The sequence below is a fragment of the Phyllobates terribilis genome, unplaced genomic scaffold (assembly GCF_046119375.1).
Source record: "Phyllobates terribilis strain yellow unplaced genomic scaffold, ASM4611937v1 Scaffold_1__5_contigs__length_1240528914, whole genome shotgun sequence".
Taxonomy (NCBI): Eukaryota; Metazoa; Chordata; class Amphibia; order Anura; family Dendrobatidae; genus Phyllobates; species Phyllobates terribilis.
Genome location: NW_027362761.1, coordinates 581,664,169 through 581,691,101, shown reverse-complemented (window position 1 = coordinate 581,691,101; position 26,933 = coordinate 581,664,169). Strand labels below are relative to the sequence as shown.

At 43.7% G+C, this 26,933-nt stretch overlaps 1 long non-coding RNA gene across 1 annotated transcript in view; it reads right to left on the bottom strand.

Moving 5' to 3' along the window:
- Positions 1–869: 869 nt before the first annotated feature.
- The window catches only part of LOC141169374 (uncharacterized), a 48,751-nt gene continuing 22,687 nt past the window's right edge, over positions 870–26,933 (bottom strand). The window contains exon 3 of the long non-coding RNA XR_012252292.1: positions 870–3,477. This is a non-coding gene — a long non-coding RNA (uncharacterized lncRNA). The remainder of the gene's footprint in view (positions 3,478–26,933) is intronic.

Sequence of the window (26,933 nt, the reverse complement as noted above, 5' to 3'; positions counted from 1 at the left end):
AATGGATACAGTTGTTAAATATATAAGAACATTAAAGAACAATCTCATCCTGGTTTGGACTTTTCTCATGTGGGAGTATCTCTTCCAGTAATACATGCTGGATGTTACGTCTGAGAATCCGGGATGATGCTGTCTTCACTAGTTCTCATGTGTCAGCACAGCTTCATTCCTGGCGTTATTAACCCTTTTACAGGCCATGAGAAATCTTCTTTCCCTTGGGCTGATTGTCACTGATGCTAATGAGTATGTGATCCCACCTCCCTGCAGAATCTGCTGTGTGTGCTTTCCTCTTTTTCTACACTGTGTGATCTGCCCTCTCTGAACCCTTGGATGCTTTTTTTACCTCTCCATACTCCATTTACAATCTTCTCTCCTGCCTGCTGATATTTTAAGAAATGACAGATGAAAGGGAGAGAACAGAGAGAGCTGAAACAGTCAGGAGCAATGCACTTACAGCTTTTTGTAAGAAGCAGCAGGATAGCCAGCTATGTGAAGAATTTAACCAAACTTCAGCAAAATGGTAGGTAACTTTTTAATGCAGATTATTTAGAAAGTTGGTTTATTTCCCATCTAGAAAACATTTGAATGAAGACAAACATTTAGTGCAAAGGAATCCAAAGTCTTTAAAGATAATCTGTCAGCAGGTTTGTGTTATGTAATCCGAGAGTAGAATGATGTAGGTGCTGAGAGCCTGATTACAGTGTTGTGTTTTGGTGTCTCGTGCCTACTAGTCCTGCTGCTCTGTGTATCTCCACCCCCACCACAGATTGTCAGCTTTCTGCCTATGCACATTAAACAGAGAAAGCTGCCAATCAGTAGTGTGGGAGGGTTATACAGAGCTCAGCCTAAAACAACCACAAGCAGCCCAGAAAGTGATACATCACTGTAATCAGGGTCTCAGTCCCTACATCACGATACTGTCAGATTACAAAGCAAATACCTGCTGACAGATTCCCTTTAAGCTTTATTTATATAAATCAGCGAACCCCTTTAAACTAGTTGTCATACTGGCCAATCAGCTCGTCTGGCGGACCAGTGAATCAGAGAGGCTGGTCAGTGGAGCAATCGGTGCACGGGTTCAATAGCCAATCGTCACTACAAGTACCCTATTTGTGTCCCTTAATTCCCCTTCTAACTACTTCTAGATTTTTTGGTATTTTAACCTTTTAGTGCTACCCCTTTAAGGGGTGGAAAATAGGCAGCCATTGGACCCTTCTAGCCTGACTGCTTCGTTTGAACAGAATCTGATCCTTACTTCATCCATTATCTCATACAGGTTATGTAGAAAGCTGGCAAAATAGGTAGGTAGCCATGACTCTACAACCCCACTCTGCCATGTTACCAGTGACGGATCTTCTTTATTGGTCACCCGGTCACCATTTAAAATGGTAGCCCAGCATGTATCTCTGATGTCAATCCAACATGCCTCCTGACAAACCCAGCTCTGCTACATCGCTGAGCTCTGCTACATTGCCACAGGTTTTCCTCCTGACTTACATAGCACTGCAGTACTGCTGGTTTCTACTGCATCACCACAAGTGAGTCATTTGGCATTCCCTGCTCTGCTGCTGGGCTCTGCTATAACACTGTACTCTGCTCCTTATTCTTCTCTCCAGAATCCAGCGTTTGACACTGCTTCCCCCTCTTGATGCTGCCTCTCTCTCCTCTTGTAGTGGCCTTCTTCTCAGATGCCATGCCCAATGTTCTCTTGGGATACCCAGCTGTGCTACATCGCTGAGCTCTGCTACATTGCCACAGGTTTTCCTCCTGACTTGAATAGCCCTGCAGGCAGCACTGCTGGTTTCTGCTGCACCACGACAAGTGAGTCATCTGACATTCCCTGCTCTGCTGCTGGGCTCTGCTACAACACTGTACTCAGCTTCTTCTCTACAATGAGTCTCCAGCTATGCTACATCGCTGAGCTCTACCACATTGCCACAGGCAGGGCCGGCGTCATCACCCGGGCAAGTGCCGGGGCCCTGAGCAGGAGGGGTGACCCACTCACCGTTGGGCATCCTGGTGTGCTATGGCGTCCGTGAATGGAGGAGTGCGGTGCCAGCGCCTGCGAGTAGGCCCCCCACCCCGCTTGCTCAGCAGGTTCTGTATCTTCCACGTCTCCTGACTGACGTCTCAGGTCAGAGGGCGCGATGACGTCTTTCCACCGTGCCCTCTTCTGAGCCGTCACAGCGCAGAGAGCGGGAAGACGGCGATGCTGAGAAGTCTGGAGCAGAGCAGCAGCAGCAGCAGAGGAGAGGTGAGTATTTGATTTTTTTATTTTTTTATGTATGGAGGCATGGGACATTATATAGGCCCATTATGTAGGGAGCATTTATATGGGGCCCATATTGCATGGAACATTTATAGGGGGCCAGTATTCTGTATGGAGCATTATATGGGGCCCATTATTCTGTATGGAGCATTATATGGGGCCCATTATTCTGTATGGAGCATTATATGGGGCCCATTATTCTGTATGGAGCGTTATATGAGGCCCATTATTCTGTATGGAGCATTATATGGGGGCAAGTATTCTGTCTGGAGGACTATGTGGTGCCCATAATACTGTATGGAGGACTATACTGTCCGGTCTGCACTGTGTGCTGCGAGGATTCGCCGGTTTCTGAGCTATTGTAGAATTTACAATAGATATCGCTCGTGTAATGTAAGAAGTGAAATCTTTACATTGTACTATATATATTTCTGTGCGGTATCTGTGTGTCATGAATCGTGATATGTGTTAAAGGGGCCACTGAAACTCTGTCGTCCAGGGCCCACGAAAATCTGGAGCCGGCCATGACCACAGGTTTCCCTCCTGAGTTACATAGCCCTGCGACACTGCTGGTCCCTGCTGTATCACAACAAACTAGTCATCAGACATTCCCTGCTCTGCTGCTGAGCTCTGTTACAACACTATATACTCTGCTTCTTCTCCACGATGAGTCTCCAGCTCTGCTACATTGCTGATCCCTGCTACATTGCCACAGGTTTTCCTCCTTACTTACATAGCCCTGCAGCACTGCTGGTCTCTGCTGCATCACGACAAGTGAGTCATCTGACATTCCCTGCTCTGCTGTGCTGCTGGGCTCTGCTACAACACTGTACTCTGCTTCTTCTTCACGATAAGTCAACAGTTCTGCGACATCGCTGAGCTGTACTACATTGCCACAGGTTTTTCTCCTAACTTAAATAGCCCTGCAGTACTGCTGGTCTCTGCTGCATCACAAGTGAGTCATTTGACATTCCCTACTCTGCTGTGCTGCTGGGCTCTGCTACAATACTGTACTCTGCTTCTTCTCCACGGTGAGTCTCCAGCTCTGCTACTCTGCTGCATCAATGTTCAGACTCTGCTTCTTTCTACGCTAAGTCTTCAGCCTCTACAGCCTCCATTGCACTAATCAGCTCATCTCGCTGCACCAACGTCATCTCTCTGCGCCGCTTTCCATCTGCTCATTCGGACCAAGGGCTGTGAGCATGGACCTTACCAGGAGACATAACAGAAAGTAGAACATAAGAAAAACTAATATAAAATCCTATTAGCAATTGTCCATTTTTTAAAAAATGTTTTTTTTTAAAAAAAATATATCATTTTTATTGTTTTTCTGTGGAACCCTTTTACTATTCGATCACAAACACATCACACACAGTGTTACGTGTATATAAATTCTCAATGGTTGTTGTTAATGGGGGCACAACTCATGACAAGGCGGTAAATGAGCCATCGGCATCTGTAAGTCTCCATTTCCCTCCTTATAATTAGTGGGGTTAGATGTTAATCTGCTATCAGTCGCTTTGCTGGAATTCTCGGAACTTCCTTTTTCGCTTCCGGGGAGTCAGATATTTAACCCCTTCCCACAGAGCCTCAGCCATTCATTAAAAATAATTATACCGTAATATCGTTTTCATCATCCGTGCTCATAGCCCTATATATATATATATATATATATATATATATATATATATATATATACTGTAGGATTATTTCTGAAACGTGAAGGGAGTGGGAGGACAAGGAAAGTGATCACTTATCCCGGAGGCGCTTACCAGAGCCTTCACTGCTTTACATCACCAGACATAATAACAACAATTCACATTTATATTTCTAATCTTTTGTTTGGAAACTAAAGACACAATTCGCTTTTTTTGTATCAATAGGTGGAGAGAAAAAATAACATAAAAAATGTAAAAACAAATAAACGCTGTAAATAAATATAAAATATAAATAGAAAAATATATATATATTTTTTAGCATTTTTTAAGCCTCTATTAAAGAAGCACTCCTCTTCCTCCTCCTCCTCCTCCCATCAAAGTTTTTATCCTCTTAAAATATTGCAGTCATCATATTATATAGCACTGTGTACTTACAATTGCTCATTTTGCCTTTCTACCTATAATTGTTCTCTTTTCCATTAGGTCTATGACATTAAGAACAGACTAGCAGAATCCTTCTAAGCTTTATGGAGAAACATGAAGTCAATTTTCTCTGTATGAGTCATGATTCCCTGCAAAAGTCAATGGCAGGGGGAAGATGGAGCAGCTGGGTCAGGAGGTGAAGAGGGGAATGATAAATGCACGGACAAGAGACTTCCTGTTTCTACATAGAGCAAAGAAAAGAGATAAATTAGCTGGGTAGAAAGGCAAAATGAGCAATTGTAATTACACAGTGCCAAAATGTGTGAAACTACTCCTGAGGAGAGACTTTTTGCTGATATAGTCTAGTGAAAACTTCTTGAAAAAAAACCCCTCAAAACTCCTCAAAAACGTGGGCATTTCCGCTCCCCCCAAAAAAATAAGCTTCTTACTTTTTTTTAACCGCTTCAGGCTTCCAAAGCTGGAAAGTGGTTAAAGAAGTAACAAAAGAGTGATAATATGCACAAGTCATTTTGACATTTTGGCATTTTTTTGCGCTTTTTCAGACAGGTTCCAGCCAGGAAAAAAAGATGTCCAAAGACAACCAAAGCCTGTGTGCACATGGAGCCTTTTTGTAGAGTTTTTTTGTGTAGGAAACTAAGCAGCAACTGAAAGGTTTTTGATCAGTTTTGAGATTTGGAGAGAATGCCGGTGTTTATTCTGGTGTCGATGGCGGTTATCACTTTGCACTTTAGGTATAGAGAATGGACGGCTTTCTAGTGAAAGCTGCCTGAAGACTGAGCACGTGACGTCTTTTAACCGCTTCTGCGTTCCCGAACCTCTGAAGCTATTGAGAGAAGCGACATAAGACTGAACATGTGCACAGGGCCGTTTTCACATTGCTGCTCATTTTATGGGGCACTGTTGCAGCACTTCCGGGTAGCATCCGCCTTAAATGCACGGTGTGTACGCGAACCCTCAGGGTATGAGCACAAACAACTACTAAAATTATGGGGCACTGTTGCAGCACTTCCGGGTAGCATCCGCCTTGAATGCACGGTGTGTACTCGAACTCTCAGGGTATGGGCACCAACAACTACTAAAATTATGGGGCACTGTTGCAGCACTTCTGGGTAGCATCCGCCTTGAATGCACGGTGTGTACTCGAACTCTCAGGGTATGGGCACCAATAACTACTAAAATTATGGGGCACTGTTGCAGCACTTCTGGGTAGCATCCGCCTTGAATGCACGGTGTGTACTCGAACTCTCAGGGTATGGGCACCAACTACTACTAAAATTATGGGGCACTGTTGCAGCACTTCCGGGTAGCATCCGCCTTGAATGCATGGTGTGTACTCGAACTCTCAGGCTATGGGCACCAACAACTACTAAAATTATGGGGCACTGTTGCAGCACTTCCGGGTAGCATCCGCCTTGAATGCACGGTGTGTACTCGAACTCTCAGGGTATGGGCACCAACAACTACTAAAATCAGAGGAACCCTGAGTTTTTCAAGCAGAAATCTCTTCAGTAAACTCTAGTGTTTTTTTCACTGAATTGTCTTGTTTTTTTTTCCGGTTGATTCCTGAGCTTCTTTCTGAGGGTTTTTCTGGAAGTTTTTCCCTATGGTTTTTGTGATGTCTTTGTTACTGTCATTTTACCCTCCACTGATTAATTAAGAAATGATGGAAAAATGCTCCAAAAATGTTCGGGCGTCTTTTTTTGCCTTCCCATTGACTTGTATTGTAAAGTATGGAACGTTTTCCGAGCGGAAACTGGCAGAAAAATAGACGTCATTTCCTTCATACCCTTTTTTTTAACTCAGCTAATGAGACATTTTCAGTATGACTGCTTGCTGTCAGTGAATCTACATGGATCTCATACATTATGCTCCTATGGGTTTGCTACAATGTATCCAGTGCAGACAATGTTCTATGAGCTGAACATCCTGGACTCCGGACTGATACATTGTAGCTGATTCTCAGGTTCGTCCTGTTTGGATTGTTATATCTGTTTCTGGGGTGACGACATCGTTCCCTTTCTTGCCTGACATTCAGGAGTCTGGGAAAGCTGGGAGATAAACTACACAGTAGCCGTAATAGTGGCCATCTTGGTTGCCGGCTGGCCGGCTCGGAAGTAACTGATATATGAAGAACTGCGATTAGGGGGAAAGTGAACAAGTTCTGTATTCAGCAGAGATACATTATTACTGTGAGCTGATGACCGCATTACTGAGTGTGCTCACTGTACTGGTCATGGCCAGTAGGGGGCAGTATCTTCTCATACTAGAACAATAACCCTGGCGTCCAGATCCGGAGCAGCTTTTATTATAATGCAGACTGGTGTGGAAGGGAAACATCTCGCTCAGATAATACCAGCGTCGCCCGGGCAGATGGATCGTACATTTACTGATTTGCTGTTGAATTGAAGCCTCAGAATATACAATATATATTTATATATATATATATACAAGAGGAATAAAGCAAGGACCGGAATTAAAGGGCCAGTACCTCCCTGGAAAAAAATTGTTATATACTTCTATTATAAGTCCCATAATAGTGGAAAGTCAGCTCCCATCAGCAGGGGAGTATATGCTGATCCCTGGCAGATGCATGACCAGACATCAGGGGGCGCCACAACACAACACAGCGGATTCCGGAAATTCCCTCTTTAGTGCTCAGTTGTAATGTTGTAATGGTTCCCCACATAAGTTTTGCCTGGGGGGGTTGTCACTAATTAAAGGACTTTTATAGGACTATAATATTGATGTGCCATCCTGATTGTTTACACAGCGCCATCCACAGGGATGTGGCGGTGTCTGGTACTGCTAGTATCCACAGTAAGGCTGTGTGCTCACGATGCGTTTTTTAAGCGTTTCCGCAGTGGCAAAAACGCTGCAGAAACGCTTAAAAAACGCATGGTAGAAGGCCTGCCATGTTCCCCAATGATAATCTGCATGTGCTGTGCACAGGCTGCGGAAATTTCTGCTGCGGATTATCATTGCAGAAAAAAACGCAGCACTACCAATTATTTTGAGGAAGCGCGGCGTTTTCGCCGCCATTGACTTGCATTAGAACGCGCCAATTCTTCAAGACTGCATCTGTACATGCAGAATCCATGCGTTTCAATGTGCGGGTGGTACCCGGGTGTGGAGGACAGGAGACTCTCCTCAGGACCCGGGTACCATAGAACCTGTAAAAAAAGGAATAAAATAAAAAATAAATATCATATTTACCTTCTGATGGCCCCCGGTCTCCTTGTCTTCACTTGCCGGCAGATCGCGGTGGACTGAAGGACCTGTGCTGAAGTCATAGTCATGTGACAGCAGGTCCTTCAGTGTAGTGTACCACGAGCTGCCGGCAGCCAGGACGGAACGAAGCAAGACTCCGGGGGCCATCGGAAGGTAAGTATAGATTAATTTTTTTATTTTTTACCATTCTTTACGGTCACACTATATAAATCTGTGCAGTTTGCATGGATTTATATAGTGTGACCAAGTTGTCAAGCACTTTCCAAGTGATGCTAAAATCGCTTGGAAAGCACTTGTCAACCCGCATGCGGAAATGCAAGTGAAGAACACTTCACATCCGCTTGTCCCTGGCAGGAAAAACGCATGTACAATCCGCATGTACAATCCGCATGTACAATCCGCATGTACAATCCGCATGTACAATCCGCATGCACAATCCGCATGTACAATCCGCATGCACAATCCGCATGTACAATCCGCATGCACAATCCGCATGTACAATCCGCATGCACAACCCGCATGTACAATCCACATGCACAATCCGCATGTACAATCCGCATGCACAATCCGCATGTACAATCCGCATGCACAATCCGCATGTACAATCCGCATGCGTTTTTTCTGCCGGGGGAGATGCAGAAACGCTCAGGAAAAATCCGGAGCATTTCTGCATCGTGGGCGCATAGCCTGAGTGTCAGAGCCCATCGTTCATCAGTTCCATGAGTCCCAGTGATCCGATACTGAAGGACTGTCCTAAAGAGAGATCATCGATATTATAATCTCCAGAGACCCTTTTATTATTACATTTCCTCAATTCATCACAAAAAGCAGCATTATTCAAGAAGAGAGCTATTTTAAAAAAATTATCAATTAATCCGGGTATTGTTAACCACTTGTTATGGCGCCCCCTGCTGTTACATTCTTATTATAGCACCCTCTGCTGTTACATACTTGTTATTGTGCCTCCTGCTGTTACATACATGTTATGGCGCCCCCTGCTGTTACATACTTGTTATGGCGCCTCCTGGTGTTACATACTTGTTATGGCGCCCCCTGCTGTTATATACTTGTTATGGCGCCCCCTGCTGTTACATACTTGTTATGATGCCCCCTGGTGTTACATACTTGTTATGGCGCCCCCTGCTGTTATATACTTGTTATGGCGCCCCCTGCTGTTATATACTTGTTATGGTGCCCCCTGCTGTTACATACTTGTTATGATGCCCCCTGCTGTTACATACTTGTTATGATGCCCCCTGCTGTTACATACTTGTTATGGCGCCCCCTGCTGTTATATACTTGTTACGGCGCCCCCTGCTGTTATATACTTGTTATGGCGCCCCCTGCTGTTATATACTTGTTATGGTGCCCCCTGGTGTTACATACTTGTTATGGCGCCCCCTGCTGTTACATACTTGTTATGGTGCCCCCTGCTGTTACATACTTGTTATGGCGCCCCCTGCTGTTACATACTTGTTATGGCGCCCCCTCCTGTTACATACTTGTTATGGCGCCCCCTGCTGTTACATACTTGTTATGGCGCCCCCTGCTGTTACATACTTGTTATTGCACCCCCCGCTGTTACATACTTGTTATGGTGCCCCCTGCTGTTACATACTTGTTATGATGCCCCCTGCTGTTATATACTTGTTATGGCGCCCCCTGCTGTTATATACTTGTTATGGTGCCCCCTGCTGTTACATACTTGTTATGGCGCCCCCTGCTGTTATATACTTGTTATGGCACCCCCTGCTGTTATATACTTGTTATGGTGCCCCCTGCTGTTACATACTTGTTATGATGCCCCCTGCTGTTACATACTTGTTATGTCACCCCTGCTGTTACATACTTGTTATGGCGCCTCCTGCTGTTACATACTTGTTATGGCGCCTCCTGGTGTTACATACTTGTTATGACGCCCCTGGTGCTATATACTTGTTATGAAGCCCCCTGCTGTTACATACTTGTTACGGCGCCCCCTGCTGTTACTTACTTGTTATAGAGCCCCCTGCTGTTACATACTTGTTATGAAGCCCCCTGCTGTTACATACTTGTTATGAAGCCCCCTGCTGTTACATACTTGTTATGGCGCCTCCTGCTGTTAAATACTTGTTATGGTGCCCCCCGCTGCTACATACTTGTTATGGCGCCTCCTGCTGTTACATACTTGTTATGGCGCCCCCTGCTGTTACATACTTGTTATAGAGCCCCCTGCTGTTACATACTTGTTATGAAGCCCCCTGCTGTTACATACTTGTTATGGCGCCTTCTGCTGTTAAATACTTGTTATGCTGCCCCCCGCTGCTACATACTTGTTATGGCGCCCCCTGCTGTTACATACTTGTTATAGAGCCCCCTGCTGTTACACACTTATTATGGCGCCCCCTGCTGTTACATACTTGTTATAGAGCCCCCTGCTGTTACATACTTGTTATAGAGCCCCCTGGTGTTACATACTTGATATGGCGCCCCCTGCTGTTACATACTTGATATGGCGCCCCCTGCTGTTACATACTTGATATGGCGCCCCCGCTGCTACATACTTGTTATGGTGCCCCCTGGTGTTACATACTTGTTATTGTGCCCCCTGGTGTTACATACTTGTTATGATGCCCCCTGCTGTTATATACTTGTTATGGCGCCCCCTGCTGTTATATACTTGTTATGGTGCCCCCTGCTGTTACATTCTTATTATAGCACCCTCTGCTGTTACATACTTGTTATGTCACCCCTGCTGTTACATACTTGTTATGGCGCCCCTTGCTGTTACATACTTGTTATGACGCCCCTGGTGCTATATACTTGGTATGAAGCCCCCTGCTGTTACATACTTGTTACGGCGCCCCCTGCTGTTACTTACTTGTTATGGCGCCTTCTGCTGTTAAATACTTGTTATGGCGCCTCCTGCTGTTACATACTTGTTATGGCGCCCTCTGCTGTTACATACTTGTTATGGCGCCCCTGGTGCTACATACTTGTTATAGAGCCCCCTGCTGTTACACACTTATTATGGCGCCCCCTGCTGTTACATACTTGTTATAGAGCCCCCTGCTGTTACATACTTGTTATGATGCCTTCTGCTGTTAAATACTTGTTATGGTGCCCCCCGCTGCTACATACTTGTTATGGGGCCCCCTGCTGTTACATACTTGTTATGACGCCCCCTGCTGCTACATACTTGTTATGGTGCCCCTGGTGTTACATACTTGTTATGGCGCCCCCTGCTGTTACATACTTGTTATGGAGCCCCCTGCTGTTACATACTTGTTATGGTGCCCCTGGTGTTACATACTTGTTATGGAGCCCCCTGCTGTTACATACTTGTTATGGCACCCCCTGCTGTTACATACTTGTTATGGAGCCCCCTGGTGTTACATACTTGTTATGGCGCCTTCTGCTGTTACATACTTGTTTTGGCGCCTCTGGTGCTACATACTTGTTATGGTGCCCCTGGTGTTACATACTTGTTGTGGCGCCCCCTGTTGTTACATACATACTTGTTATGGCGCCTTCTGCTGTTACATACTTGTTATGGCGCCCCCTGCTGTTACATACTTGTTATGGCGCCTCTGGTGCTACATACTTGTTATGGTGCGCCTGGTGTTACATACTTGTTGTGGCGCCCCCTGTTGTTACATACATACTTGTTATGGCGCCTTCTGCTGTTACATACTTGTTATGGCGCCCCCTGCTGTTACATACTTGTTATGGCTCCCCCATACTTGTTATGGCGCCTCTGGTGTTACATACTTGTTATGGTGCCCCCTGGTGTTACATACTTGTTATGGCGCCTCTGGTGTTACATACTTGTTATGGCGCCCCCTGCTGTTGCATACTTGTTATGGCACCCCTGGTGTTACATACTTGTTATGGCGCCCCCTGCTGTTGCATACTTGTTATGGCGCCCCCTGCTGTTACATACTTGATATGACTGCATTGATCAGGCCACCAATAATCCACGTACATGGAGCGTCTTCATCTTACCAGTACTGGTCACAAATTAGTGATCGGGGTGCAGATATTTTTTGCTTTTCCTCTGGAGATTTCTATTACAGAACACAAAAGTATCAACCAACCTCATAGAATCTGGTGAACGTTCCATGGAGTGCCCCTTTAAACTCTTCAGCCTGTAACCTCACGTGTCCTCCCTGCTCGGCCTCCTCTCCAGCCTCCTCACATTGTTGCGCTATCATCTTGGCGAGAATCACTCGGCATTAATAATCTCTACACTTGTGAGGAACATAATACGGTTCTCAGGATCCTCATGGGGGGAGAAGACGCTAAACTCCGGGTGATTACTGCAGCGGAGCGGAGAGGAACAGCTGTGGTGTCAGGCGGCAAACCTGGCGAGAAAGCCTCAAACGTAAAGAAGCAAAAGAAGAGGAAATGGTGAAGGAGACAAAAGTGAACAAATACAGGAGAAGTGGGCAACACCCGGGGCAAAACCAGCCCGAAACTACCCACAGAGGTCCCTGCTGACATTAAAGTTACTACCTATCAATAGCACAAGGGATAACTGATCGGTGCCATTAGTTATGTGATCAGCATGGCAGCATTATTTATATGTATACAGTATATGGTGGCATTAATCATGTATGCATTATTTATGTGTATACCTGTGGAGGTTAGTCATGTATGCATTATTTATGTGTATATATATATATATGGAGGTTAGTCATGTATGCATTATTTATATGTATATATGGTGGCATTAATCATGTAAGCATTATTTATGTGTATATATGTGGAGGTTAGTCATGTATGCATTATTTATGTGTATATCTGTGGAGGTTAGTCATGTATGCATTATTTATGTGTATATATATATGGAGGTTAGTCATGTATGCATTATTTATGTGTATATATGTCGAGGTTAGTCATGTATGCATTATTTATGTGTATATATGTGGAGGTTAGTCATGTATGCATTATTTATGTGTATATATGTGGAGGCTAGTCATGTATGCATTATTTATGTGTATACCTGTGGAGGTTAGTCATGTATGCATTATTTATGTGTATATTTGTGTAGGTTAGTCATGTATGCATTATTTATGTGTATATATGTGGAGGTTAGTCATGTATGCATTATTTATGTGTATATCTGTGGAGGTTAGTCATGTAAGCTTTATTTATGTGTATATTTGTGGAGGTTAGTCATGTATGCATTATTTATGTGTATATATGTGGAGGTTAGTCATGTAAGCATTATTTATGTGTATATCTGTGGAGGTTAGTCATGTAAGCATTATTTATGTGTATATCTGTGGAGGTTAGTCATGTAAGCATTATTTATGTGTATATCTGTGGACGTTAGTCATGTATGCATTATTTATGTGTATATCTGTGGATGTTAGTCATGTATGCATTATTTATGTGTATATCTGTGGAGGTTAGTCATGTATGTATTATTTATGTGTATATCTGTGGAGGTTAGTCATGTATGCATTATTTATGTGTATATCTGTGGAGGTTAGTCATGTATGCATTATTTATGTGTATATCTGTGGACGTTAGTCATGTATGCATTATTTATGTGTATATCTGTGGACGTTAGTCATGTATGCATTATTTATGTGTATATCTGTGGAGGTTAGTCATGTATGTATTATTTATGTGTATATCTGTGGAGGTTAGTCATGTATGCATTATTTATGTGTATATCTGTGGACGTTAGTCATGTATGCATTATTTATGTGTATATATGTGGAGGTTAGTCATGTATGCATTATTTATGTGTATATATGTGGAGGTTAGTCATGTATGCATTATTTATGTGTATATATGTGGAGGTTAGTCATGTATGCATTATTTATGTGTGTATCTGTGGAGGTTAGTCATGTAAGCATTATTTATGTGTATATATGTGGAGGTTAGTCATGTATGCATTATTTATGTGTATATATATATATATGGAGGTTAGTCATGTATGCATTATTTATGTGTATATCTGTGGAGGTTAGTCATGTATGCATTATTTATGTGTATATATGTGGAGGTTAGTCATGTAAGTATTATTTATGTGTATATCTGTGGAGGTTAGTCATGTATGCATTATTTATGTGTATATCTGTGGAGGTTAGTCATGTAAGCATTATTTATGTGTATATCTGTGGAGGTTAGTCATGTATGCATTATTTATGTGTATATCTGTGGAGGTTAGTCATGTATTCATTATTTATGTGTATATCTGTGGAGGTTAGTCATATATGCATTATTTATGTGTATATCTGTGGAGGTTAGTCATGTATGCATTATTTATGTGTATATATGTGGAGGTTAGTCATGTATGCATTATTTATGTGTATATATGTGGAGGTTAGTCATGTATGCATTATTTATGTGTATATATGTGGAGGTTAGTTATGTATGCATTATTTATGTGTATATATGTGGAGGTTAGTCATGTATGCATTATTTATGTGTATATATGTGGAGGTTAGTCATGTATGCATTATTTATGTGTGTATCTGTGGAGGTTAGTCATGTAAGCATTATTTATGTGTATATATGTGGAGGTTAGTCATGTATGCATTATTTATGTGTATATATATATATATGGAGGTTAGTCATGTATGCATTATTTATGTGTATATCTGTGGAGGTTAGTCATGTATGCATTATTTATGTGTATATATGTGGAGGTTAGTCATGTAAGTATTATTTATGTGTATATCTGTGGAGGTTAGTCATGTAAGCATTATTTATGTGTATATATGTGGAGGTTAGTCATGTATGCATTATTTATGTGTATATATGTGGAGGTTAGTCATGTATGCATTATTTATGTGTATATATGTGGAGGTTAGTCATGTACGCATTATTTATGTGTATATCTGTGGAGGTTAGTCATGTAAGCATTATTTATGTGTATATATGTGGAGGTTAGTCATGTATGCATTATTTATGTGTATATATATATGGAGGTTAGTCATGTATGCATTATTTATGTGTATATCTGTGGAGGTTAGTCATGTATGCATTATTTATGTGTATATATATATATATATATATGGAGGTTAGTCATGTAAGCATTATTTATGTGTATATAAGTGGAGGTTAGTCATGTATGCATTATTTATGTGTATATCTGTGGAGGTTAGTCATGTATGCATTATTTATGTATATATATATATATGGTGGTTAGTCATGTATGCATTATTTATGTGTATATAAGTGGAGGTTAGTTCATGTATGCAGTATTGCTTCATTATTTATGTGTAAATATGGTGATTTTAGTCGTGTTAATCACATCATTATTTTTGTGGCTATATGTGGATGTTATTTATGTGTTTTATAGCATATAATATATCTGTACATATGGTATTATTATTGTTATTTATGTATGTATTATGTATGTATTGTATTTATTATTGTTATTTATGTATGTATTATTGTATTATTGTTACTTATGTGTGCTTTATAGCATATAATATATCTGTACATACGGTATTATTATTTATGTGTATATCTGTGGAGGTTAGTTCATGTATGCAGTATTGCTTCATTATTTATGAGTAAATATGTTGATTTTAGTCGTGTTTGCTTTCTCACATCATTATTTCTGTGTGCTTTACAGCTGCATTATTTATCTGTACATAAGGTATTATTATTTATGTGTATATATGTGGAGGTTAGACTTGTATGTAGTATGGTGGCATTATTTATGCGTATAGATGAGTAGGTAAGTTATGTAAGCAGTATTGCTTCATTATTTATGTGTAAATATGATATTTTAGTCGTGTTTGCTTTATCGCATCATTATTTTTGTGGATATATGTGTATGTTATTTATGTGTGCTTTATAGCTGCATTATTTATCTGTACATACGGTATTATTATTCATGTGTATATTTGATGGGCTTAGTTGTTGTTTTCTAAGAACGCTGTATAGCGACATTATTCATGCTCATGTAAGCACAGCCAGACCCCGCCAGACCCCAAGTCACAATTTTCAGATTTATATTTTTAAAATAATTAGAAAACCATGTATCATTATTTCCTTTACACTTCACAAATGCTTGCTTGATGGTATAACACATAAAACACATTTAAGTTTGTGGGTGTCATGTGAGAAAATGTGGAAAAGTTCACGGGGTATGAATACTTTTTCAAGGCACTGTAAGTGATGAGCCAAAATTGAAATTTGGCAGATTTGTTTGAATTTGGACAGGAAATTCGATTCACATTGAATTAATTCGATGCGAATTAAATGTACATTATTATGACCTGAGGCCTCTCCAGACCCCTGAACATAATAAACATATGTATGAAAAAAAATGTCAAAATTATACTCAACCAGCCCTCATTAGTCCATCTGTGCAGCTGCCCTCTGGTCCAGTCATGTTCTTCCATCCGGTTACTGGTGCAGTCTTCATTGGCCATCTTTGGCATCTTCCAGCATCTATCATCTTCTAAATCTTCCAGTGTCCATCATCTTTGGCGTCTTCCGGGGCTTGGCATTTTAACACCCGGCATCTTTGGCATCTTCCATCATCTGGTATCTTCTAAATCTTCCAGCATCCATCATCTTTGGTGTCTTGCAGCGCTTGGCATTTTAACACCCGGCATCTTCAGCATCTTCCAGCATCTGGTATCTTCTAAATCTTCAAGCGTCCATCATCTTTGGCGTCTCCCAGGGCTTGGCATTTTAACACTCGGCATCTTTGGCTTCTTCCAGCATCTGGTATCTTCTAAATCTTCCAGTGTCCATCATCTTTGGCGTCTTGCAGCGCTTGGCATTTTAACACCCAGCATCTTCAGCATCTTCCAGCAGCTGGTATCTTCTAAATCTTCCAGTGTCCATCATCTTTGGCGTCTTGCAGCGCTTAGCATTTTAACACCCGGCATCTTCGGTACCTTCCAGCATCTGGTATCTTCTAAATCTTCCAGCGTCCATCATCTTTGGTGTCTTGCAGCGCTTGGCATTTTAACACCCAGCATCTTCAGCATCTTCCAGCATCTGGTATCTTCTAAATCTTCCAGCGTCCATCATCTTCGGTGTCTTCCATGGCTTGGTATTTAAACACCCGGCATCTTCGGCACCTTCCAGGGCCTGGCATCCTCACCATCTTCTTGCGCCCACCATCTTTGGCATTTTCCAGCACCCAGCATCTTCGTCATCTATCAGCCCTTAGCATCTTCGGTGTCTTCCTATGCCCAGCATTTTTGGCATCTTCCAGCACTTGGCATCTTCAGTGTCTTCCAGCACACAGTATTTTTGGCGTCTTCCAGCACCTGGCATCTTCAGTGTCTTCTAGTGCACTGTATTTTTGGCGTCTTCCAGCGCCCGACATTTTTAACATTGTGACATTGCATGATGCACATCAAAACATCGTGTGACATCATGACATTGTGGTTTATTCAGTGTAGGAAACATTGAAGATGCCACCAGGCACCAGAAGATGCCTAAGATGACCCATTGAAGACCACACTGGTCACCAGACCAAAGAAGTCAGCTGAGGACCAGGTGAGTATTGTTTTTTTTTACATTTTTTAAACCCCTGCTCGATTTGTTTGGCCTTCATTGTGCTGGATTCCAGTGAAACGAATCACAAAATATTCAGACTTTGGTGAATCCAAATATGTTGTGAAATACAAGGTGAATTTAATTTGGAATCATCTACTGTATATGGAACCAATTCATAGCAAAATATACCGGCACCGCTCATCCACTGCCTTCACATTGCGGCACTGATATACAATAAACAGTTATGTAATATCTTCATCGATGCTCAGCAATAGTTACTGTCATAGTCACTTCATACAAGAATATTCTATATAGTACTAATAGAGCACAATAAAAAAGTATCACTACACAGAACACTTACTATTGTTTATTACTTTCACCCTGGAAAGAAGCTCAACTCCTCACATAGGAGGACTACATTGTAGTCATGTCCTCCTCAGCTGGATCCTTCATAGCAAAGACTGTACAACACACTGTAATATCTCTGTACTGTGCATGGACTGGAAGTACACGCTCAAGACTGGACACACATGCTCAGGACTGGACGCATATGCTCAAGACTGGACGCACATGCTCAGGACTGGACACATATGCTCAAGACTGGACGCACATGCTCAGGACTGGACGCACATGCTCAAGAATGGACACACATGCTCAGGACTGGATGCATATGCTCAAGACTGGACGCACATGCTCAAGACTGGACGCACCTGCTCAAGACTGGACGCACCTGCTCAAGACTGGGCACACATGCTCAGGACTAGACGCACATGCTCAGGACTGGACGCACATGCTCAGGATTGGACGCCCATGCTCAAGACTGGATGCACATGCTGAAGACAGGGCACACATGTTCAGAACAGGACACGCATGACAAGGACATGACACACATGCTCGGGGCAGGACACACATGCTCAGGGCTGGGCACACATGCTCAGAACTGGATGTACCTGTTCAGACCTGGACGCACATGCTGAGGGCTGGACACACATGCTCAGGACTGGGCACACCTGCTCAGGTCTGGGCGCACCTGCTCAGGACTGGGCGCACCTGCTCGAGACTGGGCACATCTGCTCAGGACTGGACGCACCTGCTCAGTACTGGACACACCTGATCAGGACTGGGCACATCTGCTCAGGAGGACTGGACGCACATGCTCAGGACTGGATGCACATGCTCAGGACTTGGCACACCTGCTCAGGACTGAACGCCCCTGCTCAGTACTGGACACACCTGCTCAGTACTGGACACATCTCCTCAGAACTGGACACACCTGTTTAGAACTGGACACACCTGTTCAGAACTGGGCACACATGTTCAGGACTGGACGCACCTGCTCAGGACTGGGTGCATGTGCTCAGGACTGGGTGCACCTGCTCAGGTCCGGGTGCACATGCTCAGGACTGGGTGCACCTGCTCAGGTCTGGGTGCACATGCTCAGGACTGGGCACACCTGCTCAGGACTGAACCCACCTGCTCAGTACTGGACACATCTGCTGAGGACTGGACACACCTGTTCGGAACTGGGCACACATGTTCAGGACTGGGTGCACCTGCTCAGGTCCAGGTGCACATGCTCAGGACTGGATGCACCTACTCAGGACTGGACGCACATGCTCAGGACTGGACACACCTGATCAGGACTGAGCACATCTGCTCAGGAGGACTGGGTGCACTTGCTCAGGACTGGATGCACCTTCTCGGTACTGGACATACCTGCTCAGTACTGGACACACCCGCTCAGTACTGGACACATCTGTTCAGGACTGGGTGCACCTGCTCAGGTCCAGGCGCACATGCCCAGGACTGGACGCACCTGCTCAGAACTGGACACACCTGCTCAGGACTGGAAGCACATGCTCAGGACTGGATGCACATACTCAGGACTGGTCACACCTGCTCAGGACTGGATGCACATGCTCAGGGCTGGGCACACCTGCTCAAGTTTTGGCACATCTGCTCAGGACTGGGTGAACCTGCTCAGGTCCGGGCGCACCTGCTCAGGACTGGACGCACCTGCTCAGGACTGGATGCACATGCTCAGGACTGGACGCACATGCTCAAGACTGGTCACATCTGCTCAGGACTGGGTACACCTGCTCAGGACTGGATGCACATTCTCAAGGCTGGGCACACCTGCTTAGGTTTTGGCACATCTGCTCAGGACTGGATGCACCTGTTCACGACTGGGCACACATGCTCAGGACTGGGTGCACCTGTTCAGGTCTGGGTGCACATGCTCAGGACTGGGCACACCTGCTCAGGACTGAACCCACCTGCTCAGTACTGGACACACCTGCTCAGTACTGGACACATCTGCTGAGGACTGTACACACCTGTTCGGAACTGGGCACACATGTTGAGGACTGGGTGCACCTGCTCAGGTCCAGGTGCACATGCTCAGGACTGGATGCACCTACTCAGGACTGGACGCACATGCTCAGGACTGGACACACCTGATCAGGACTGAGCACATCTGCTCAGGAGGACTGGGTGCACTTGCTCAGGACTGGATGCACCTTCTCGGTACTGGACATACCTGCTCAGTACTGGACACACCCGCTCAGTACTGGACACATCTGTTCAGGACTGGGTGCACCTGCTCAGGTCCAGGCGCACATGCCCAGGACTGGACGCACCTGCTCAGAACTGGACACACCTGCTCAGGACTGGAAGCACATGCTCAGGACTGGATGCACATACTCAGGACTGGTTACACCTGCTCAGGACTGGATGCACATGCTCAGGGCTGGGCACACCTGCTCAAGTTTTGGCACATCTGCTCAGGACTGGGTGAACCTGCTCAGGTCCGGGCGCACCTGCTCAGGACTGGACGCACCTGCTCAGGACTGGATGCACATGCTCAGGACTGGACGCACATGCTCAAGACTGGTCACATCTGCTCAGGACTGGGTACACCTGCTCAGGACTGGATGCACATTCTCAAGGCTGGGCACACCTGCTTAGGTTTTGGCACATCTGCTCAGGACTGGATGCACCTGTTCACGACTGGGCACACATGCTCAGGACTGGATGCACCTACTTAGGACTGGACACACATTCTCAGGACTGGACGCACCTACTCAGGCCTGGACACAAATGCTCAGTCACTCTCCCTGCAAGCGGCTCTTTGCATAGCGATGCATTGTGCACTGCAGGGCAGCCAATAAAAATAGTTTGCAGAGCAGAAAAATATTTCAATTGCCTGAGGTTCCCTATGCAGAGAGCCAGCTGCGAGGAGTGTGACTGACCATGTGCGACCACCAGTACTCAGCTCAAAGAAGGACTTGAACATCGCCATACATTTAAATCACTAGGTGGCGCCAAAGTATGAAAGAAAATGGCAGAACTCGTCACTGGATTGCTTTTTTTAACATTGAGTAAATTGCAAATATTATTCATTTTTTATGATCTATGCGGGAGTGATAGGTAAAGGTGTGCCAAATCCTTTAAGGATACAGTTTTCTCTTCTTGATTTTGCTGTCGCGGTTCCTCAGGATTTGGTTCTATTTCCCCTTCTCTTTCCTTTCCAGACAGCCCCTATAGGACAAATGTTTAGCAGATTTGGTTTCCAGTACCATCTACATGCTAATGACAACCCATTATCTACATCTTCTTATAACATCAACCACACACTACTACAAAATACCCGTGATTATCCATCCACTCTCTTTAATTTCATGTCCTCCTACCTCAAAGTGAATCTTTCCAAAACTGAAATTCTCCATAATCTGAACTTCCTGTTTTTCAAGACTTTACTTGTGCTGCACCTGATCTCTGTTCTGCACTACTCCAGGCAGTCAGATAAAAGCAAGCACTAAATTACATTCTTCTTTTGTACAAGAGGTGGTAAGATTATTGTATCCCTTTTTCCTGATAGCTTAAAAGCTCATGTGAGCCGAGCCCCCATTCATTGTTAGTTAGTGTGTTATTCTGATTTTCTGAAATTTCCTATATTTTTTGGGATCAAATAATAAAAAAAAAACATGAGTGCTTTCTTCCATGGATAGCTCCACATCTGTCCACAGGTTGTGTCTGCTATTACAGTTCAGGCGCATTCGCTGAACTGCAGTACCAGACACAACCTGTGGACTGGAGTGGCGCTGTTTAAGGGCACACATGTTTTTCTGACTCTGCACAACCCATTTAAGAACAAGTGGTATGTTTCAGATGTAGTTATCCTCACAGGTCTAAAAATACCCACTTCGACAGAACATAAGGTGATTAACCATCCGTCTTGGTTGGACTTTCACGCCGCCGGTTGTCATTGATCACTCCCGCTAGGTGAAAGGTCTGTAAAATATTACGAGAGGAAATTGAATTACAGTGACCCGACACAGTTCAGTCAGTGACAAACAAAAAGGAATTGGGTAAGTGACTTCCATTTCGAGCTTTTACAAGTGACCTCGAAAGGGAGCGACTCCTGGAATGAACGGTCCGGTCGCGATGGAGAGACCGAGGTCGAGGCTGAATACGTGTTTGCAAGCAACCAGTAAGTGATCTGGTTTGTTCACAGATGTTATCACCTTTGAATTCACAGAAAATGTGAAATATTCTTCTAAAGAAGTTTTCGAATTTAAATAAAAAAAAAATATTGTTTTGCTAAAAAGTTTGTGAACCCTTTGGAGTCAGATGTAAAATATGATCACATCACTGTCTCATTACTGCCACCTACTGGAGCCACATTAGGCCATGTCTCCACGTGCAAAAAAAAAGAGCTGTTTTTTTCTGCAAATATGAAATAATAATATGATTTGTTTATTGCATTTTTGCTGTTTTTTTTTCCTTATTTTTTTCTTTATGCATTATTTGGTGCAGATTTGAAGCAGTAATTTTTTCGATGCTTCTTTCTTACTGCAAAAAGCGAGGGAAAAATGCGATTTTATATAATTGCAGCAAAAATGTTGCAGTGTGGCAAAAAAATACCCCGCAAGTTGTGAATCATTTTATGGGTTTGCTCGATAATGTGGGTGTGATTTTCATTATCCAGATGTTTTGGTTAATTTACACAACTTTTTGAAATGTTTCAAAATGTTTGCGCGATGGCACATGAATACTCTAGCGGTGCACAAATTCTTTTTTTTTTTTTTTCACAGATGAAGCCTAATGTGTAACATTTTAAAATGTATTAAAAGGATTATGCGACATTTCGGTCTAAAAAGTTTAAAAAATAATTAAACAAGCTAGGCAAATTAATACTACATTAGCAAAAGTAAATTTGCCTACTAGGGTCAGGTTATTTTTGCATGGGCCACAATAGACAATGTCACTGGTGGGCCTTTGCCAACCTAGTCCGACGCTGACGACGGGGATCAGAAAATGCGACGAGTACCAAACGAGTGATGGTGAGGAGCGAAGGAAATAGCAAACTAGAGACCTATCCTGGCTGCAGTATCCTCTCATGCTCTCCAGTCTTGCTCATCACTCTGACAAAAGCCAGGAGACTCTTTGCTATACAATGTACTGCCTTTGGTCTCTTCGGAAAAGAACTAAAGACACGGGGCTACATATTCCATTAATTAGCTGATGGTGACGCCATGTTCTATTTGTCTTTCCGAACCCCCAAAGAGATTTCGCCAACTTGTTTTGTTTTGTAATTTACGCCAAATCACTAAGCAATAATAATGCAATAAAATCCAATTTTCTCATGTATTAAATACTGAACGTGTAATTGTGTTACCTCCAAATTATCCATTCTATACTTATTCCTGCAAAAAAATACTCCGCTTAGTCCCAGCACCCGAGGGAAGTGCGGCCAATAATGAGAAACCGCAATGTTATAATCACCACATTAATTGAGCAAATTACATAACAAGGGAAATCACGTGAACGTTGTATTGTAGTCGGCCATAAGAAGATTAAAGAAAAGTCCTCTATTAGACATTGCCGAAAGTGGCTGCAAAGAATGTCCCTCCTCATTGGAGGACCCAGCATTACACAAGCAGCCGAATGATTTTTAATAGCTAACGTGATACTACATTTCTCCTGCGGAGGCGCTGCAGGTGGGGTTGGATACTCCTTTTCTGGTTACCTCACAGATTGTTGTTCACCGGTGATTAGAGATGAGTGAATCAATTTAATGCACATAGAATTTGTTTGAAATTTCACAAAAAAAAGTCCCAAATTTTTGTGAAAAAAAAAAATCAAACTAAATTGAGGTTGACCAGATCCTACTTTGCTAAACTTATTTTAGGGCCAGCAAGGAATACCCCCCCCAATATAATACTCCCTCCCCTTGCCCAGCCCCTGCAGATCCTTATGGCTCTGGTCACATTTCAGGGCTCCCCTGGGCCGCCGGCATTGACAAGACCTCACATATCATGATGGCGTAGGCTGACTCATATCATGATAGCAGACCACACATGATGTTATGACGTGCATCCCCCATCAATACGCCGTGAAGCAAAGTCACCACAGGAGGAGCCGAAGAGCCCTGAAGAGCGACAGGAACCGGGGAATGGTGAGGGCTGAGGAGAGTATATATATATATATATATATATATATATATATTAAATACTGGTCTTACTTTGTATATTGCTCTGTGCACCTTCTGTTGGAGTCCCCGCCATACAGCGTACATATATCCATACCATAGAGAGCCATAATCACATGTGTCTCAGTTGGGTATATTGGGTCACAAAATTGACAGGTCGGCCCTGTAGATGTGAACAGGACTCCCTAGGGGGCAGCGTTATAGTGAAGGTTCATTGGTCGCCCCCCCCCATCATGGACTGTGACTTAAATTCTACCCTTTTGGCCTCTCGCAATCGTAAAACAAAGACTTTTCCTAAAATGCCTACACTTGTTTTCTCTTCCATCGATGGACTCCATGACTTGATCCCGGTTCTATATTGTTTCCTAAACAGATCAATTACCTTTTAGCTAAAGTAGTTTAAGTGAGATTCTTACTATTGACTTCGATCTGCGGAGCGGAGGGGGACGGGGGGCAGGAAATTAACCTCATCACTTCCAGAGGGAATTAGCTCAATTTGAACTTGAAGATGTCACCAGCAAAGATAGAATGTATTTCTGATTATATCAATATTAATAACTTATATAGGAAAGAAACTAACATGTACATACAGTATATAGAAGTTTCTGTATTCTATGGGATATATCCCTTACTGGGTGGCAAATCTGGATTTATTGCTTGTTTGGATCTGGTGCAAGGTTGCAGCTGGAGCTCGGCTGGAACACAGGGATCTACTCATGCCACAACGGGTGGGATTAGAGATAACTCCCATCCCAGCAGTTTAATCCAAAATCAGTAGTGATTACAGCTTATAAGGTGTTTGACAGAGGGGAAGGTCTTCCTGTATCAGCCCAACAGCACCCATGATCACAAGGTGCCAGTAGATCACCATGGCGGCCAGGGTCATAACAAAGGCAGGGGCAAAACTAGTAATGATGGGCGAACCTGAATGGTAAAGCTTGGGGTCTGTACCGGACACCTAGTGTCCGTGAACGGACTCCGAACACGGACTTCTCCCGGAAGTCTGTGTTACTGTTCGGGTTCGGCAACCCAAACAAAGCTTGTTGAAAGGCTGCAGCGTGGGGTCCCCCCCTATTTTTGATAGCCAGTCAAGGTAAAGCAGACAGATGGGGGCTGGTATTATCAGGCTGGAAGGTCCATGTATATTTGGCCCTACCCAGCCTAAAAATAGCAGTCCGCAGCCGCCTCAGAAAAGGTGAATGCATTAGATGTGCCAATTCTGGTGCTTTGCCTGTCTTTTCTTGCTTGCCCTGATGCGTTCGCAAGCGGGGTAATATTTGGGGTTGCTGTTAGCTGTGTAATGTCTACTGACCTCAAGCCCAGAGGTTAGTAATGAGGCGGCGTCTATCAGACACCCCCATTATTAACCGGGTATAAGTGAATAGTTAAAAAAACACAGACACAGGAAAAAAAAATACTTTATTTGAATAAAGACTCCGCCACACTCCCTCGTTTACCCATTTATTAATTAAAAATAAATCCAGGAAGTTCCAACGGTAATCCAATAGTGAAATTTACCACGACGCCCATCGAATCCTATGGAGTCTCGTTCTCAGAACGTTCTCAAAGCGAGACTTCATACGGTTTCTCACGGTCAGCGGCAGGCAGGAGTGTAAGAATTTCCATGCCTGTTGCTATCCTCCCTATTTTTAATAACCAGCTAAGGGAAAGCAGACAGCTGTGGGCTGATATTAGCAGGCTGGGAATACCCATGGTTATTGGGCCATTTCCAACCTACAAATATCAGCCTGCAGCCGGCCCAGATGTGGCGCATCATATTTGATGCGCCAATCCTGGCGCTTAGTCTCAGCTCTTCCCGATTGCCCTGGTGCAGTGGAAATCGGTGTAATTGTTTTTAAGATTAGTAATGGAGCGGTGTCAGTCAGACACCCTCATTACTAACTGATTAGTAAAAATAAATAAACACGCACACAATTTTTTTTTTATAAATAATAATAAAGACTCCCTCACACTAGTCCTCGCTCACCTATTTATTGATGAAATGATCCCACAAAGTAATCCATGTTCATCTTCTTCTTCGTCTCTGGTGCCTGTGGATAGCAGTAAAGCTACCGCTATACAAAGGTGCCAGGAAATGAATACTCTCATCAGCGTTGCCCGCTCTCGCTACTATCCTGGCTGTCACTGGTGGTGACTTCAGTAAGGTTACAACTGGTCAGAGCCGCTGTTTCCCACGCTGTCACCCAGAGGACAGCATGGGAACCGCCGGCTGTTCGGGCCCCCCATTCACTTGAATGGGGTTCAGCATCAAGTTCGGGTACCGTTCTGGTACCCGAACCAAATTTATTTCTAAAGTTTGGCCGAACCTGACGGACCAGAACATCCATGGGTCCGCCCATCTCTAAAAGCTAGCGGTAAAAAGTAGGACAGTGCCAAGTAGCCATTTTGCCCTTGATTAGGGTATTTAGATCTAGATTTGGGGGGATTTGTGAACCGAACGTTTTTCCTGGGTAAAATCATACCTGACAACTTTCTGGGAATTCGGAATATGCAGTGTGCAAAGTCACAGCCATGCTAGGTTTTGAGAGCCTCTTGTCACCTTTTCACCGCCTCTTTTACGCCACCTCCATTAAAGAAGCTTTCAGGAAGCTTTTCGAAGATTTTGGCTTTAGTCCAGGAGGTCTCTCCTTTTTTTGGGAGTCTTCCTGATATTCCAGGAGATGTGGCAATTGTGGCTAAATAAAGCCTAAAACTCTAAACAATGACCCAAAGGTCTGACATAGGTATCTGTCAAACTGGCCATGAACCCACCGATATTCTCTCCAGCAGCCTATCAGTGCCCATGGCAATGGGCTTCAGCTTTCACAGACTGATTGTCTGATGCTCCTTGCATCCGGTCACCACTGCAGTCAATCAGTAGACAGTGACTAGTTTTATTGGCCATGTGTCAGCAGAAAGAGTCCCTGCCTCTCCCTTTTATGGTTTATGTCGCACATTATGGTCGCAGTCAATCAGTAGGTAAAGAGAAAGCATGGAGACTGACAGAGTACACGGGCACCACTGAGGATCACGTCTGGCTCCAGTAGGTGCGTATATATATATTTTTTATTATTTTAAGACCACCATGGGTGCATTTTTAAAACAGGCGAAAGCAGTGAACGATCTCTTTAAGGAGTTAAACTCAGAGCTGAGGCATTAAACTAAATCCTCGCCCCTAGATACAGGAAAATTTAGCTGCAACTTTGCATTTTTGGATCTTAAGCGTGCACCAGACCACCTGGAGGAAACCCACCCAAAGCACATGGAGAAGAATTCCAGACAGATGTCATCTCTGGTGGAGTTTATTTTCTACTGATTTCTTTTTTAAATTTAGAAAAAAAAATAATCTCTACGCTTCACAGCTGTGTACATT